The following is a 15,860-nucleotide window of genomic DNA, read 5'->3' as shown; positions in this document are numbered from 1 at the left end:
TAAGGCAATGTAAATGCAAAGTCCAGAACTAAAGTAACAGACAAGGGCTTAGAAACTGGATGGGCAAACAGGGCATCCAATGGAGACAAACTGTCATGACTGGATGCTAGGAGGGAGTGACCATCCATGAGCAGATGTGGGTTGTGAAGGAGGAGGCTTTGTTATGCACTATATGCACTTTAAGTTTTTTCTGGAACCAGAGCCTTTTTCCGGAACCAAGGGCATTTTGTAGTGTTCACACCGCAGGAACTCCTTCAGAACCCTTTTTTAGTCTGGTCATTCCATGTCAAATCATCACACTTTCGGACCTCGCTGTCAGATTTAAGCGAACAAAGTTTGAACTTTTTGGGGGGCTATGACTTTGACTGGCTATATTTACCTTAATATAAGCTGCACAGAAATGGTCCTCATATTGTTTTAAAGCTATTGTGCAGCTCTATAGATTGAACAAATAATATACCATCCCCATATGAATAATTACTATGTAATAACTGATTAAAATACAAAACATTTAATAACAAAAAAAACAATATTTCAAAATTGATAAATTTTTTACTAAAGCTAGATCATAATGTCTTGAACATCTCCAGAAAATTTGGTCTTTGGTTTTTAAGCTGTTGCTGAGATATCTTGACTTAAAGGTAACGTCACATGGTTTCATATCACTAATGGGCCTTTTTAATGGCAGCCAAACTGACATGAAATAGTATAACAAGCACAGGTGTACAGCTGTACTTGCCATACTATTGAAAAGGCCCACATGGCTAGTAAATATGGCTAATAAATGCCCTGCATTCAACAGAGGTGAATGAGATGTGCAAATCAGTCCAGTGTAAGTGCACACTTAGGGAATCACTCAACTTTGCAAGCATCAAAGGTTATGTCGTGGCTGCATATGATGATAATTGGCGGCTAGGATGTGTTGACATTTGTTCGTTCAATATTGATCCCAGACACTCCCAATTTCAGTTTTATCACTCATGTGACCAAATCAGCATGGCAAGTTTTGTTAAAATCCAAGACGATGAGGTTCGAAAGTGTGCTGATTTGATATGGAATTACCCAGTAGCTACTCCAGACTAGGTACTTTTGGTTTGAACACGAACTACTGGGGAGGCCCTTAAAGCGACTGCTTGCTAATTGGTTGACCACAAGCACTGGCATAGGAGATATAGCTGAGCAAAAATTGAGCAGTTGCAATTATTTGTCATGACTATGTGGCATAGTGTAGATGGAAAAAAGGTGACAATCCACTTAGGGCTCTGAGACAACAAGGTTTTATTGAATAAAACTAAAAACACAATGGGGAAGTACAGCAAAGCAAAAGGACCATGAGGGGTCAGAAAACAAACAAGGAAAAATAAGGAAATAAACTAAAACCATGAAACAAAACACAACTAAGGAACATGCAACCACCGGGAACAGGACTGGGCAAACTGGCAAAGTAATAACTATGCTGTAACATAGGCATAGCAAGGTAAATCAAAAGTGAGGACAAAAAGCAAAGACAAAGATAAACAATACCAACACACACACAGGAAAAACTGATAATACTTTAACTCACGACCTGAGGGTTTACAGTCTCAGGGCAACACACTGTGTCCTGCTTTGATCGCGATTGATCCCCCCAATAACTAACCCATCAAATAACTAACAAAATGGCTTATTTATCCTCCATTTTTCTGGCATTCCAGTGTAGTTTTAGATGAAATTAGGTGTGAAATTTAACCTGCAAACTTCTTGCACCTCTAATGCTAGTTTAGCACAAAAGCCTCAGTTCTAGTTGTGTGGCGTGAAAGCAACACGCAAACGTGGCCAGGAGCCACAAAAGTACCAGGTCGAGACAGCCCAGGGACGAGGTTCTGGAACTTCGGTGTGAATATGAACAATAAGTAATATAAATAAGTAATATAAATAGGGAGTTGCTGCGAAAACGTGCATGCACACTGGCCCTTTGCAGATAAGATTGGCCACCCCTGACTTAAACCAGACAAGGTTCTAGTCTGATTCCCAAAACCTGTGAAATGATGTCAAAGTAGGGAGTCCAATGCAACTGGAGTTTAAGACAGAAAAAAACACATGGGTTAAATTACAGGGGGATGAATTACACTTATCACACGTCAGGAATGTTAGGGTAAATTTCAGATAATTTGGTTTTAGACAGGTACACTAGATGTACAATTTTAAACTGGATCAGGGAGAGCCTCACACAAGATCTAAGGGATTTTAATGGGGAGGGGTATGTATTGAACAAATTAAAAGATGCCTTGTGCGTGAATTCATTTAGTGCAATGTTAATCTGAAACTGTGTCAGGTTCTTCCTTATGCAGGATTAGATGTGACGCAAACAGAGGACCAGCACACCACTCTCCACTCAAGTTTAAATCCTGATGCTGTGAGACGATTCTGTGGTTTCACAGAAAAGTAGGTAGAAATTCTTGAAAAAAGACTGAACATTTTATACAATCATAAATTGGGATAAAATTGAATTCTTATGTAAGATTTTCCAATTTCAACCTTGGGCTTTAGCTATTTGTGGTTTCTGTCAGATAAATTATTACTGAATTTATTGATACATGGCTGACATCTAACTCGTTTTATTTACTGATGAACAAGAAGTAATTGTAGATTAGAAAAGTGATCTTTCACTTTTCAAACCCAGACTTCCCTCTCCCCGGCCTCTTCCTCCAGCTCCTCTGGGGGAATCCCGAGGCGTTCCCAGGCCAGTCGAGAGACATAGTCCCTCCAACGTGTCCTGGGTCTTCCCCGGGCCTCCTCCCAGTGGGACATGCCCGGAACACCTCACCAGGGAGGCGTCCAGGAGGCATCCTAAGCAGATACTTTCTTTATCCACTAGATGGCGAAAGAGCATTTTCACTTTTGGTTTCAACTTTATACAGTTAATGGCCACTTAATTAGGTACTCATAACTAAAACGAGAAAACAGTCGAACAAAACGGAAAACCCAAACAAATGGTCCAAACTCGAGGTCATCAACATTTTTGAGGCCAGGGACCCCTTGAAGGGGATGGAGAGACAAAGGAAGGACCCCCTCTTTACACATTATAAAATTGTGTGGGCCTGTCCTATATTAAGATGAGCATTAACTATATTAACCTGTTTATTTATGAATAAATATAAATTGTCTTAATGGTTACAGTGCGAAAACCATAAACATTATTGCCTGATGCTTATAATTGTTATATATTTTTTTATTTGATTTATATTTCGTTTCATAGATTTTTAAGATGTGTGCGTGTACATGGGCTGTGGATTGTGTTTCTTTGTTTTGATGTCCACTGCTCATGTGATTCAGACTGCAAGTGCATCTCTGTAGATTGTACAATTTTATTATCGCAACATTGTTCGGGACTGTGTTCGTTAACGTGGTATGGTTACAGTTTACGGTATGTTGGTCTCTGTTGTCCCAGTGGGGCACCTGTTCAACATTTGAGCCGAATAAAGGGCCTAGATGACAATAATCAAGCATGTTTGATTGGCTTGAACTACTACTGGATTGAGTTTATATAAAATGTATTTATAGACATATCTGACAAAAGACCCCTGGGCTAAACTGTATGCAGTTGACCATCGTGTAAAGTCGTCCTAAGTGAGGTACAATGGACACTGGGCGAACACCCGCAGGGGGTGGGAGAGCAAATTCAGCATATAGAGATCCCACATCTGACAGACAGGCAGACGCGACCGACTCTGGGAGGGCCACAGTGGGTCGGGGAGGCTCCTAGGGCAGGGCTGGACGACCAGTAATAATGGGGGGAGAATAATGTTTTCAGGCCAGTCAGGCTGGCATGCAAATCCCCCCCCCCAAATGGTATGACTGCGCTTTGTGCAACAAAAGGTGGCAACACCTTCTAAAATAAAAACAAATAAAATGGAACGGACCTGCTTTATGGGGATGGGTGATACTTCTAATTCTCATTTTTATCCATTTTTAATTTGATCCAAGGTTGGTATCAGTGGATCATTTCATTTCCAAAGTGACTGGGACTGCTGTGAAGAATTTACTTTTAAAAAGATCCTCCTCAGTATTTGCACATGCGTTTTCAAAATAAGTTTAACTGCAGCACTAGTACAAGTCACACACTTGCAAGCCTTAACAATCACATGTCCACAAGTCCAACTTTCATGGTGTTGAATCAGACAAGAATAAATCTCCAGCATATAGTAAATTACATTAGCTATTTACTATTGCAACATGAATGGATCTTTGTGGGATCGGCTCTTGTATGCTGGTCAGTGACTGCTTGAGAGGCTTTTTTCTCAATCTGGGGTCCAGTATGGGGTCCCCTGGATCTCTATGGGTGAATCTAGCAGAGCTGAAAGAAGGTGACAGCTCCCCTAGTGGCTATTGGAGTGAATTTCCCTAGATCAGGCAAATATGAAAGACTGTGAGGAACACTGGAAGGTTCAGGTTACTTTATTTGTACCCGTAGGTAAATTTACTTTAAAGGAGATGAATATACATGCCACAGGACTTAAAAAACACCTGTGCAGAAGATATTTCCTTCAGATTATTTTATCATTTCGATAATCACTACAGTTTTAAAGTTACCAACCAGTTTAGCTCTTGCAGGACCTAGAAGTGACACTCTTATTCAATAGACCATCTGCATCCATCACAACTGTAGCCTTCTTCCTGCTGTCAGTGCTAAGCTCAGCCCCAAGAACTGGCACATGAACACTACTGGTTCTCTTTGCAGGGGTCTTCTGTGCATCCTGTGTCACACCACACAGCTGTGTGCCGAGCTCCTCCATGAAAGCCTTGTAAGTCTTCTTGCGTGAATTCTTTATGGAGAATGTAGGCATTGGTTGCAGAGATGCTCAAGAAGTGAAGAAAGAGTTTCCTGTACCACTTCAAGGTTCTGTGCTGTGTTGTACAATGTTGGATCAGCTGGTCAGACAAAGCCTCACCTCCCATGACCATGTTGTATTCCATCACTGGCAAGGGGCATGGAAAGGGTTGTGTGTCCAGAAACGGAGCCTATCCCGGGAACCAATCCGAGACATGGTGCGCGCACATGTGGCCAATTTACCTCAACCTGCTCTGCACGCTTTTGGACCATGAGAGGAAACCAGAGCCCCCGGTGGAAACCCACGCGAACACGAGGCAGCGTGTGCGCTCCACACAAAAAGCACCGAGCTCGGGATCGAACACCAGGTCCTTCTTGCTGTGAGGCAGCAGCGACAACCATTATGCCACCGTGCCACTCTCCGTCGTATTCATATCTTAGACTTCTTGTTTTGTTATATATATATATCCATCCATCCATTAACTTCCGCTTATCCGAGGTCGGGTCGTGGGGGCAGCAGTCTCAGCAGGGAAACCCAGACTTCCCTCTCCCCGGCCTCTTCCTCCAGCTCCTCTGGGGGAATCCCGAGGTGTTCCCAGGCCAGTCGAGAGACATAGTCCCTCCAACGTGTCCTGGGTCTTCCCCGGGCCTCCTCCCAGTGGGACATGCCCGGAACACCTCACCAGGGAGGCGTCCAGGAGGCATCCTAAGCAGATGCCCGAGACACCTCATCTGGCTCTTCTCAATGTGGAGACTCTACTCTGAGTCTCTCCCGAATGACCGAGCTCCTCACCCTATAAGGGAGAGCCCAGCCACTCTGTGGAGAAAACTCATTTCGGCCACTTGCACTCGCGATCTCATTCTTTCGGTCACTACCCACAGCTCATGACCATAGGTAAGGGTAGGAACATAGATCGATTGGTAAATCGAGAGCTTTGCCTTTTGGCTCAGCTCATTCTTCACTATGACAGACCGATGCAGCGCCTGCATCACTGCTGACGCCGCACCGATCCGCCTGTCGATCTCCCGCTGCATCCTTCCCTCACTCGTGAACAAGACCCCGAGATATTTAAACTCCTCCACTTGGGGAAAGACCTCCTCCCCGACCCAGAGAAAGCACTCCACCCTTTTCTGGCTGAGGACCATGGTCTCGGATTTGGAGGTGCTGATTTTCATTCCAGCCGCTTCACACTCGGCTGCGAACTGTTCCAGTGAGAGCCGAAGGTCACGATCTGATGAGGCCAACAGAACCACATCATCTGCAAAAAGCAGAGACCTAATCCTGAGGTCACCAAACCGGACACCCTCAACGCCCTGGCTGCGCCTAGAAATTCTGTCCATAAAGGTTATGAACAGAATCAGTGATAAAGGGCAGCCCTGGCGGAGTCCAACCCTCACCGGGAACGAGTCCGACTTACTGCCGGCTATGCGGACCAAGCACTGACACCGGTTGTACAAGGACCGAACAGCCCTTATAAGGCAGTCCGGCACCCCATACTCCCAGAGCACTCCCCACAGGACTCCCTGAGGGACGCGGTCGAATGCCTTCTCCAAGTCCACAAAGCACATGTAGACTGGTTGGGCAACCTCCCACGCACACTGGATGGTGGACCAGAATCTCCTCGAAGCCGTCCAGAAGTCATTCTCCATGGCCTCGCCAAACTCCTCCCATACCCGAGTTTTTGCCTCAGCGACCGCGTTCCGCTTGGCCCGCCGGTACTCATCAGCTGCTTCCAGAGTCCCACAGGCTAAAAAGGCCCGATAGGACTCCTTCAGCTTGACGGCATCCCTCACCGCCGGTGTCCACCAGTAGGTTCGGGGATTGCCGCCGTGACAAGCACCGACCACCTTATGGCCACAGCTCCGGTCAGCCGCCTCCACAATGGAGGCGCGGAACATTGCCCATTCGAACTCGATGTCCCCCACCTCCCCCAGGACATGGGCGAAGTTCTGCTGGAGGTAGGAGTTGAAACTCCCTCTGGCAGGGGTATTCCGCCAGACGTTCCCAGCAGACCCGCACTATATGCTTGGGTCTGCCAGGTCTGACCGGCTTCCTCCCCCACCAGCGGAGCCAACCGACCACCAGGTGGTTATCGGTTGACAGCTCTGCCCCTCTCCTCACCCGAGTGTCCAATACATGCGGCCGCAAATCCGATGACACGACCACAAAGTCGATCATCGAACTGCGGCCTAGGGTGTCCTGGTGCCAAGTCCACATATGGACACCCTTATGCTTGAACACGGTGTACATTATGGACAATCCATGACAAACACAGAAATCCAACAACAAAACACCACTCAGGTTCAGATCGGGGGGGGGGGGGGGGCATTCCTCCCAATCACGCCCATCCAGGTCTCACTGTCATTGCCCACATGAGCATTGAAGTCCCACAGCAGAACAAGAGAGTCCCCGGGAGGAGTGCTCTCCAACACCCCTTCCAAGGACTTCAAAAAGGGTGGGTATTCTGAACTGCCGTTTGGCGCATAAGCACAAACAACATTCAGGACCCGTCCCCCCACTCGAAGGCGAAGGGAGGCTATCCTCTCGCCCACTGCGGTAAACCCCAATGTACAGGCGCCCAGCCAGGGGGCAATAAGTATGCCCACCCCAGCTCGGCGCCTCTCCCCGTGAGCAACAACAGAGTGGAAGTGTCCAACCCCCTTCGAGGAGACTGGTTCCAGAGCCCAAGCCGTGCGTCGAGGTGAGCCCGAATACATCTAGTCCGAATCTCATAGCCTCGTGCACAAGCTCAGGCTCCTTCCCCAGCAGAGCGGTGACATTCCATGTCACTGGAGCTAACTTCTGCGGCCGAGGATCGGACCACCAAGGTCCCCGCCACTGCCCAACTCACACTGCACCCAACCCCTATGGCCCCTCCTACAGGTGGTGAGCCCATTGGAAGGGGGGCCCACGTGCCTTGTTTGGGCTGTGCCCGACCAGGCCCCATGGATGCCATCGAGCCCCACCCCCAGGCCTGGCTCCAGGGGGTGGCCCCAGTGACCCATGTCAGGGCAAGGGAAATCGGGGATCAATGTTTTTACTCATCATTAGGGGCCTTGTGAGCCGCACTTCATCTGGTTGTTCATCCAGGACCTGTTTGCCTTGGGTGACCCTACCAGGGGCATAAAGCCCCAGACAACTTAGGTCCTTGGATCATTGGAACACGCAAACCCCTCCTCCACGATAAGGTGTCGGCTCCAGGAGAGGATATATATACATTTTTCACAACTTAATTATTTTGAGCTCAAAGGATATTATCTGGGGCGGCATGGTGGTGCAGTGGTTAGCATTGTTGCCTCACACCTCTGGGACCTGGGTTTGAGTCTCCACCTGGGTCACATGTGTGTGGAGTTTGCATGTGTCTTCCTGTGTCATCGTGGGGTTTCCTTCAGGTGCTCCAGTTTCCCCCCACAGTCCAAAGACATACTGAGGCTGATTGGCATTGCTAATTTGTCCTTAGGTGTGCATGTGTGAGTAAATGGTGTGCAAGTGTGCCCTGTGATGGGCTAACCCCCCATCCAGGGTTGTTCCCTGCCTCATGCCCGTTGCTTCCAAGATAGGCTCCAGACCCCCTGCGACCCAGTAGGATCAGCAGGTTGGACAATGGATGGATGGATATTATCTTGAGCCAACAAATTATTTTGTTGTGCGCGTAATATCGTGAGGACACAAAAAATTATAGTGTATTCCGGCCGTTGAGCACATGCAATTGTGTGAACATGAAGTACGGCTCAAAAAACTACTTAATTAAATTCTGCTTCAGTTTTTGAACATCTAATATAAACATTATTGTTGTACCGCGGTCAAGTTAGCCAATATAATATGCAATATAAATTTTTTCGGCTGTAAGATCTTTCAACAGAAGATAGGTAAGTGGATTTTAATCGGAAATTCTTTATGCCCAGTACAAAGACAGCGATGCACACTGATAGTTTTTTACTATTTGTGTTCAATCTTATTACTAAAAAAACTGAGCTATATTTATGGGCACCTTGCCATTTCACTGATTAAAACATGTACTGTAATTCAGTATATGCACTGGAAAAAAACATATAAAATTTACTCAAATAAGATGAGGTAATTTGCAGTCACTTTTCTTGGGTTGAATGATTTTTTTTTTGGTTAGTAAAGTACAGTGGTACCTCGATACTCGAACTTAATTCGTTCAGAACTCCAGATCGAATCCTAAAAAGTTCGAGTTGTGATCGAATTTTCCCCATAAGAAATAATAAAAAAACAATTAATTGGTTCCCGGCCCCCAAAAATTACACCTAAATATGTTTTTTTTTTTTAGCATTTAAACACAAAATGAACCGGATAAAACAAGAAGAGCGTATACTGTACTAAACACATCTAAGCACATTTATGAAAACAGTAATTTGTAAATTAAGAAAATAAATGTATCTAAACAATGTGTTCTGCCCCGATCGTCCGCTCCTTCCGTGTGCCACACCCCCTCGTTAACCCTGTGTGGAATCCCTGTGTGATCAGATGTTTCTGGTTGTTTTTATTAGCTCTCTGTATTTCGTCCGCATTTCAGTTTGTTTCCCCAGTCCGGTCATTGTATTGTCCGTCTGCATTTTGCCTGCCTTACCCGTAATTAAACCCCGTATTCCACAATACCCTGACGTCTGCGCCTTTGTCTCCGTTCCGTCCCCGCTCGGCAGGACAGTATTATTATAATTAAATGTATTGATGGTTTATTGTTAATATTAAAATAATGAATAAGAAATATTTATTTTAAAATGTATTTTATTATATAATAATAATTACTGTTACTGTCTATCATTGTCTAAATGTATTCTTACTGTCTAAATATTTGTATTCAGCCAGTATAAACATGCATGATGCTATCACAGCAAATTCGAGGCTGAGACTGAAGCTTGACCCTTTGTTTCCGCTGAGAGACGTGCTGCATGACTCATTTCCCCGCCCCTACAAGTTATCTTAGGTCGGCGTTCACGGTTTGACTTCTGAGATTCAGATTGAGCTCTAGGTATTTTTTTTCTAACTGTTTGGTTCGACTTTTAAGAAATTAATGAGTTCGACAACTGAGGTACCACTGTATACCCAATTTTAGGAAACTAATTTAATAAACTAAGCTAAGTCTTTCACATTACCATCATATAAGATTCACTTAGGATGAGATTTTTGACTCACTGAGTAAAGTAACCCCAAATTTAGCAAATTATAAGCATTATTAAGGGGCCCTATTCAGCATCTGCACTGTAAAAAGCATGATGTTGTATCTACTTAAAAATGATTGCAACAATTTTTTGAGAAAATTTCAGTAGCTTTTTCTTTAAGTGATATCTACTTGGAATGAAATGGAATGGAAGTAAATGAATGAAGTAAAATGGCTTCAATTATTCATGTCCAAAAACAGCACCATAAAAAAAATCTGCTCTTTCTACTTAATTATTTAAGATAACTATAAAATAATTTCAGTACCATTTCTTAGTTGCTTTTAGCAGACATCCCAAGTCTCCCGGAAGTTCCGGGAGTCTCCCGCATATTGATAGCGGCTCCCTGATGCCCGCAAATTGAATAAAATATCCCGGAAACTAGAGCAAGCACACAAGAGCATGCGCGCGAGACAGTAACGTGTCCATCGCGCACTTGAGAAAATCGCGCGCACGACGGAATGAGAGAGAGAGAGAGTGTGCGTATGTATGGATCCCTGCGTGTGTGCCTGTTCATGTAGCCGGTGCTAGACAGACAGCATCATGATTGGTCTACTTAGCAAAATAAGCCAATCAGATTTCAGTGCGGGCGGGCTTTTATTTAACTTCTCGAGGACCGAAGTTATCGGTTCAGTGGAGCCTTCGAAATTTAGTGGGCTGACTAGAAAAAATTAATTAACAAAAAATTATACATATGGCCAATGTAGAAATTCTCTTGTGAGAAATAAAGTCATTTCCCTTCTTGGCGGGGGGGACCTCCCTGAAATTAGTTTTTGCAGGTTGGGATGTCTGCTTTTAGTAAATATACAAAATTATTGTTTTACTTTTGTGTAAGTTTTTAATTCTTGTTGAGAACCGGTTCCCACTGTTTCAATTCCTTGGAATTGTTTGCCATTTTTGCAAACGATTTCCCTATCGATTCCAGTCGCCTCGAATGACGTCTCCACGTTGCGTAGCGTCATTTACCCAGCAGAAAACATGGCGCCTAAGCGGCACAAACGCTCAAAAGTTCACTCTTGAGCTTTTTACCCGTGTAAAAACGTATCAATGTGCGCATGCGTGACGTTTCGGAGGACCGATGCGTTCACATTACAGTCAGATACAAGTCACTTGTAGTTATGAATATGAACCGTCAAGATAGACAAATCTGATCTCAGCAAAAAATCGGAATTGAACGATGTGGCTGGCAGTGTGAACGTAGCCTAAGGGACGGAAATACAGAACAGCTGAGAACAATCAGGATTTCACATGATGTAACGAGGTGGGCGTGGCAAACAGGAGGATCGTACGAGCCGGTCATGACACATTTTACAGGTTTTATGGTCATGAAATAAACTGTACTATTACAAAGCACAAAAATCAAATGTTCAGTTTCTGAATCTGCTTCATAAAAATCTACCAAACAAAAGTGTGCACATTTTCAAAATGTACAACCATTACAAAATAAAAAAGAATTGGCCATATTCTGGACCCAAATTTCTCCATCACTATACTGAGGACCTGGGTCTGAACTCCACAAAAACTGAAACAGTAGTCTGAAGAACCATCAGAAAACTACATTTTAGGATGTAACTTTTACTCTTTACTGTTAATATTTCAAAGAACTTAACTAGTACACTTGGGATATTCAACCTGTTTAATTTAAATAAAGGCCACGGTGTCTGCAGGTTTTTTTCCCAAGAATAGCAACACCTGATCATGTGGACCCATAGCAAGCTGAGTAACTCTGTTGTAGCCCATCAAGCATTTTATTCATAATGGACGCCATTTTGGGTGAAAACTTACAAGCATCCAAGTATCACCTTCTGAAAGGCCTCAGATTTATATGTGAGAGATTTAGGGTAAGTGAGATTTAGTGCATGGATAGGCCAAGAAGAACAGCACAAGGATTAGCGACATTTCCTAGACCACTCCTCCGAGACGAATTTTTGTTTTGGCACACTACATAACACACAGAAGAGAACATAAAAAAAGTTTTTATAAATATTCTTGTATTTTATCATTCTTCAGTTGTGAGCACAAAAAATTCTCATAAGAACTCTTTTAAAAAAAGTTAGTTTTCTTTAAGATGAAGCTAGACAGTTACATATTATTGGACGAGATCGTCATCATCAATCGTTTCCACACTGTAAAAACTGTTACTTAGATTCAACTCAAAAAAATTAAAGTAACATTTTCCAACTACTTTTTGTAAGTTTAGTGAACTTCTTGTTATTTTGATTTGGTAAAAACCAGTATTATTCATTTTACTGTATGCTAAAAAATTAAGTAGAGTCTACAATATAAAGCAAAACATTTGAGTTTAACCACTGTGACAAAGAGCAGCATATTGACCAAATCATACTTAGTTAAAATAAGTAACATTTAAAATAAAAAAATAAACTTTTTCATTTTAATTAATTAATTTACTCTATTACTCTATTAATTTAGACAATTTCTTCAATCCACTTGAAATAATTAGTTAACATTGCCATAACTTTAAATTAATAAAGAAAGAGAGGTATTCGTTTCCAACGTTTATTACTCTAGGCCAGTGGTTCTCAACTTTTTGCAAGCTGGTCCCCCCCAAAGCTGGCTCATTGCAGTTGGGGCCCCAGTGCCCCCCCCCCCCCACATCCCAAACACCACCTTGCATAGATAGATAGATAGATAGATAGCCCTAGGCTATTATTTTTAGGCCCACATTATTATTGTTATTATTTATTATTATCATCATCAGTAGCGGTAGGTAGGCCTATTATCATTACTAGGCTATTGTTATAATTGGCAGTAGCACCAGACTTCTAATGTGAGCTTGCAGACATTATTATTATTATGAGTAGTAGTAGGCCTATCATCATTACTAGGCTATTGCTATATAATAATGAGGTTACATGCATTATTGTTGTTGTTATTATTATTATTATCATCAGTATAGGCCTATTATCATTACTAGGCTATTGCTATAATTGGGAATTGACACCAGACCTCTGATATTAATTTATGCTTTATTATTGTTATTATTACTAGGCCTAATAGTAGGCATCATCTGCATTTTTTACAGAAGCTTGCAGGTAGGTGATGTTAATGTGAGACCTGAGCCTGCTTTGCCTTGCAAAGATCCTCAATTCTTGGCTCAATGTTTGATAAACATAGCCTCAAATCATCCTCGATTTGTGCACGATTGCGGTATTTAGTTTTGAGTGCAGTCATTTTTGAGAATCCTGCCTCACACAAATATGTCGACGCGAAAGGAAGGAGAATCTTAAAGGTGACGTCACAGAGTTCAGGATATTCCTGCATCAATGCTGCCCAGAATGACGAAAGAGGGCAGGAGCTAAAGAGTTCCTTCAGTCTACTGTCACTCTTCAGCTCAATAAGCTGTTCCTGCATATCAATTGATAGCTCGTTTGCTGTGCACACAAACGGATCTCGAACCCACGCAAAAGAGCGATAATCCTCTTTAAAGTACGTCGCAAATTGTTTTCACCACAAAAGTCTCCAAAAACACCAGTAAAAGTCACTGGATTTGTCGCTTTTGACAAAAAAAAAAAAGTCGTCAGGAGGATGATTTGTTTGTGCTATAATCAGTGCTTGAAGTGGGGAAAAAGGTGGCGGTACTCACTTTGCATTGGCAAATCATTACATTTTTACAGTGAAAAACAAAACTTGGAGATATTGCTGTTACAACAATTTATTGTTGTTTATTTATTAACATAAATGTATTTAAACATATGTGTGTGTGCGTGGCTGCGTGCGTGCGTGTATTTCAAAAAAACTAAAGGAAAGCTTTAACTGTAGCCTATATTCTGACTAGTTTATTCGTTTTTTATATATATATATATACACACACACACATATATATATATATATAACTAAATACGACCTCACGTTTTATACGTTTGCAGCCTCTGCAACTTCCGTGCGTCATAAAAATTAATTCGGATGGTTCGATTTTCTGCAATTTTCGTATCCGTAGCAAATATTTTGAGGGGTGTTTTTGACAATTGAGAGCCACCAAAAGACGAATATGAAAAACGAATACGACAGTTTCAAGTAGGGTTACCACTTTTTATACAAAAAAATAAGGGACGCATACTGCAGCGGGGGCCACATCCCCTATTTTCTTTACATGGGCATTATGTTGTTTATTAATGTATTAAATGTAATGTTTCATGTAATAAATTAATGCTTATGTGTCTGACTTAACCTTAACAAATCATAATATTACATTGGAATGTGATCCACTTACATTGTAGGCTATTTACAGAATTTTTACAAATTACAATTTGTGACCCAGTGTGTGAAAACCAGGCCAAATCTAATTCTGAGATAAAGTTTGATTTTAGCCATAATTCATTTCACTGTGATTTCAGTTGTTGACATGGTTTTACTCAGTTAATATTAAACACATATATTTTTATTATTTTCACATACTGTTCTTTATTTCATGTAGAAAACAGTAAATTACAAAAAAAAAAATTACTCCAGCTAGGTTTTCACAGACTGGGTCACATTTTTAACATTATTTAGCAATTATTTATTTATTTATTTATTTATGTATTATTATACTGTCATTACCATGTCTGCTTCGGGAGAGACTTGGGGTACGAAGAACTGTCTGACTGTGCTTTGATTTTTGTGAGCTCTGTCATTGCGGGAATGCTGCTCTCCGGAGGCATGTTGTCACGTCTGACAGACCACCATGAGCCACAGAGAACGCTCTCCGACAAATTGTGCAGTTGGCTTGATAACAATTTCCGCTAACACTCTGCAGCCAAGTATTTGTTTCCTCCCACTCTCTGCGGTATTTTTGCAGCCGCTTGCGTTTAAGCTCTGAAACTTTAAGACGCCGGGGGTTACCTGGAGAAGCATCTGCCATTTTTTCAATATTACTCTCTGCCAACACTTTGCAGACCCTACTTAAAAGACCCGCCCTCCTCACTGGACAGTTAAAAAGACCAATCAAACTAATGATGACATCAAGTATTACCCAATCAAAAGTAGGAAAGGAGACATCTTCATAAAATGCGTGTGGGATGATTTGCATGAGACGCTGCTTTAAAAAAAAATGATAAAAAAATACGGGACAAAACCCGTCCCGTATTGATTCAAAACGGGACGCGCAATTTCATTCTCAAATACGGGACGATTCCGTATTTTAAAGGACGGGTGGCAACCCTAGTTTCAAGGACCTTAAACTTTTGAGGCTTGCGCAGCTTCTCGAGGAGAAATCAAACAAATGAGCGCCATTTTCTAAAGTCTATGAGCGCAGCACACACAAATAAACTAAATTGACATACTGCAGTTAAATTTCAAAATGTGGTGTTTTATATTTATAACATTTGAATACAGTTCAGCAGCATACATCACACGACCTGACGACCAAGAGAGCTGACAATTGACCATCACTTAATTTACCATCACCTCACGATTGAAAATGTGACACTGATTTCATATAACAGTTCAACATACAAGTTAATAATATTAAGTCACTTACATTTTTGATGAAATAATGACCGTTTTGGTCTATTTTAGCAGCGAAAATAGATCCGATGAATCCAAACAAATCACAAATTTGCAATTATTTGCAGTTTTTTTTCCTCCCATCCTGTAGCCTACTTGCGCACCCCCGCGAGAGTGTCCGCACCCCCCCGGGGGGGCGCGCCCCACCGGTTGAGAACCACTGCTCTAGGCTATAACAGCTGCCATATACAAATTTTTATGATACGTTGCAGAGAGAAGCGTCAAAAATATAATGTCCTCATCTTTTTAATCATGTAAGGGCAACAACTGTGACTACAAATCTATCAGTTAACGTAAACTTTAACTCAGTGTTCCCCAACCGTTTTATCACCGCGGTCAAAAAAAATTCGCGGACCGGGGG

General features: G+C 42.4%; 1 long non-coding RNA gene across 1 annotated transcript in view; it reads right to left on the bottom strand.

Annotated features, from left to right (window-relative positions):
- LOC111833180 (uncharacterized) overlaps window positions 1-15,860 on the bottom strand; it is a 21,534-nt gene extending 5,674 nt beyond the window's left edge. The window contains exon 1 of the long non-coding RNA XR_011985702.1: window positions 15,474-15,860. This is a non-coding gene — a long non-coding RNA (uncharacterized lncRNA). The remainder of the gene's footprint in view (window positions 1-15,473) is intronic.

The sequence above is a fragment of the Paramormyrops kingsleyae genome, chromosome 25 (genome assembly GCF_048594095.1).
Source record: "Paramormyrops kingsleyae isolate MSU_618 chromosome 25, PKINGS_0.4, whole genome shotgun sequence".
NCBI lineage: Eukaryota > Metazoa > Chordata > Actinopteri > Osteoglossiformes > Mormyridae > Paramormyrops > Paramormyrops kingsleyae.
Note: the sequence above shows the minus strand (reverse complement) of the source record. Positions and strands in the feature narration are given on the sequence as shown.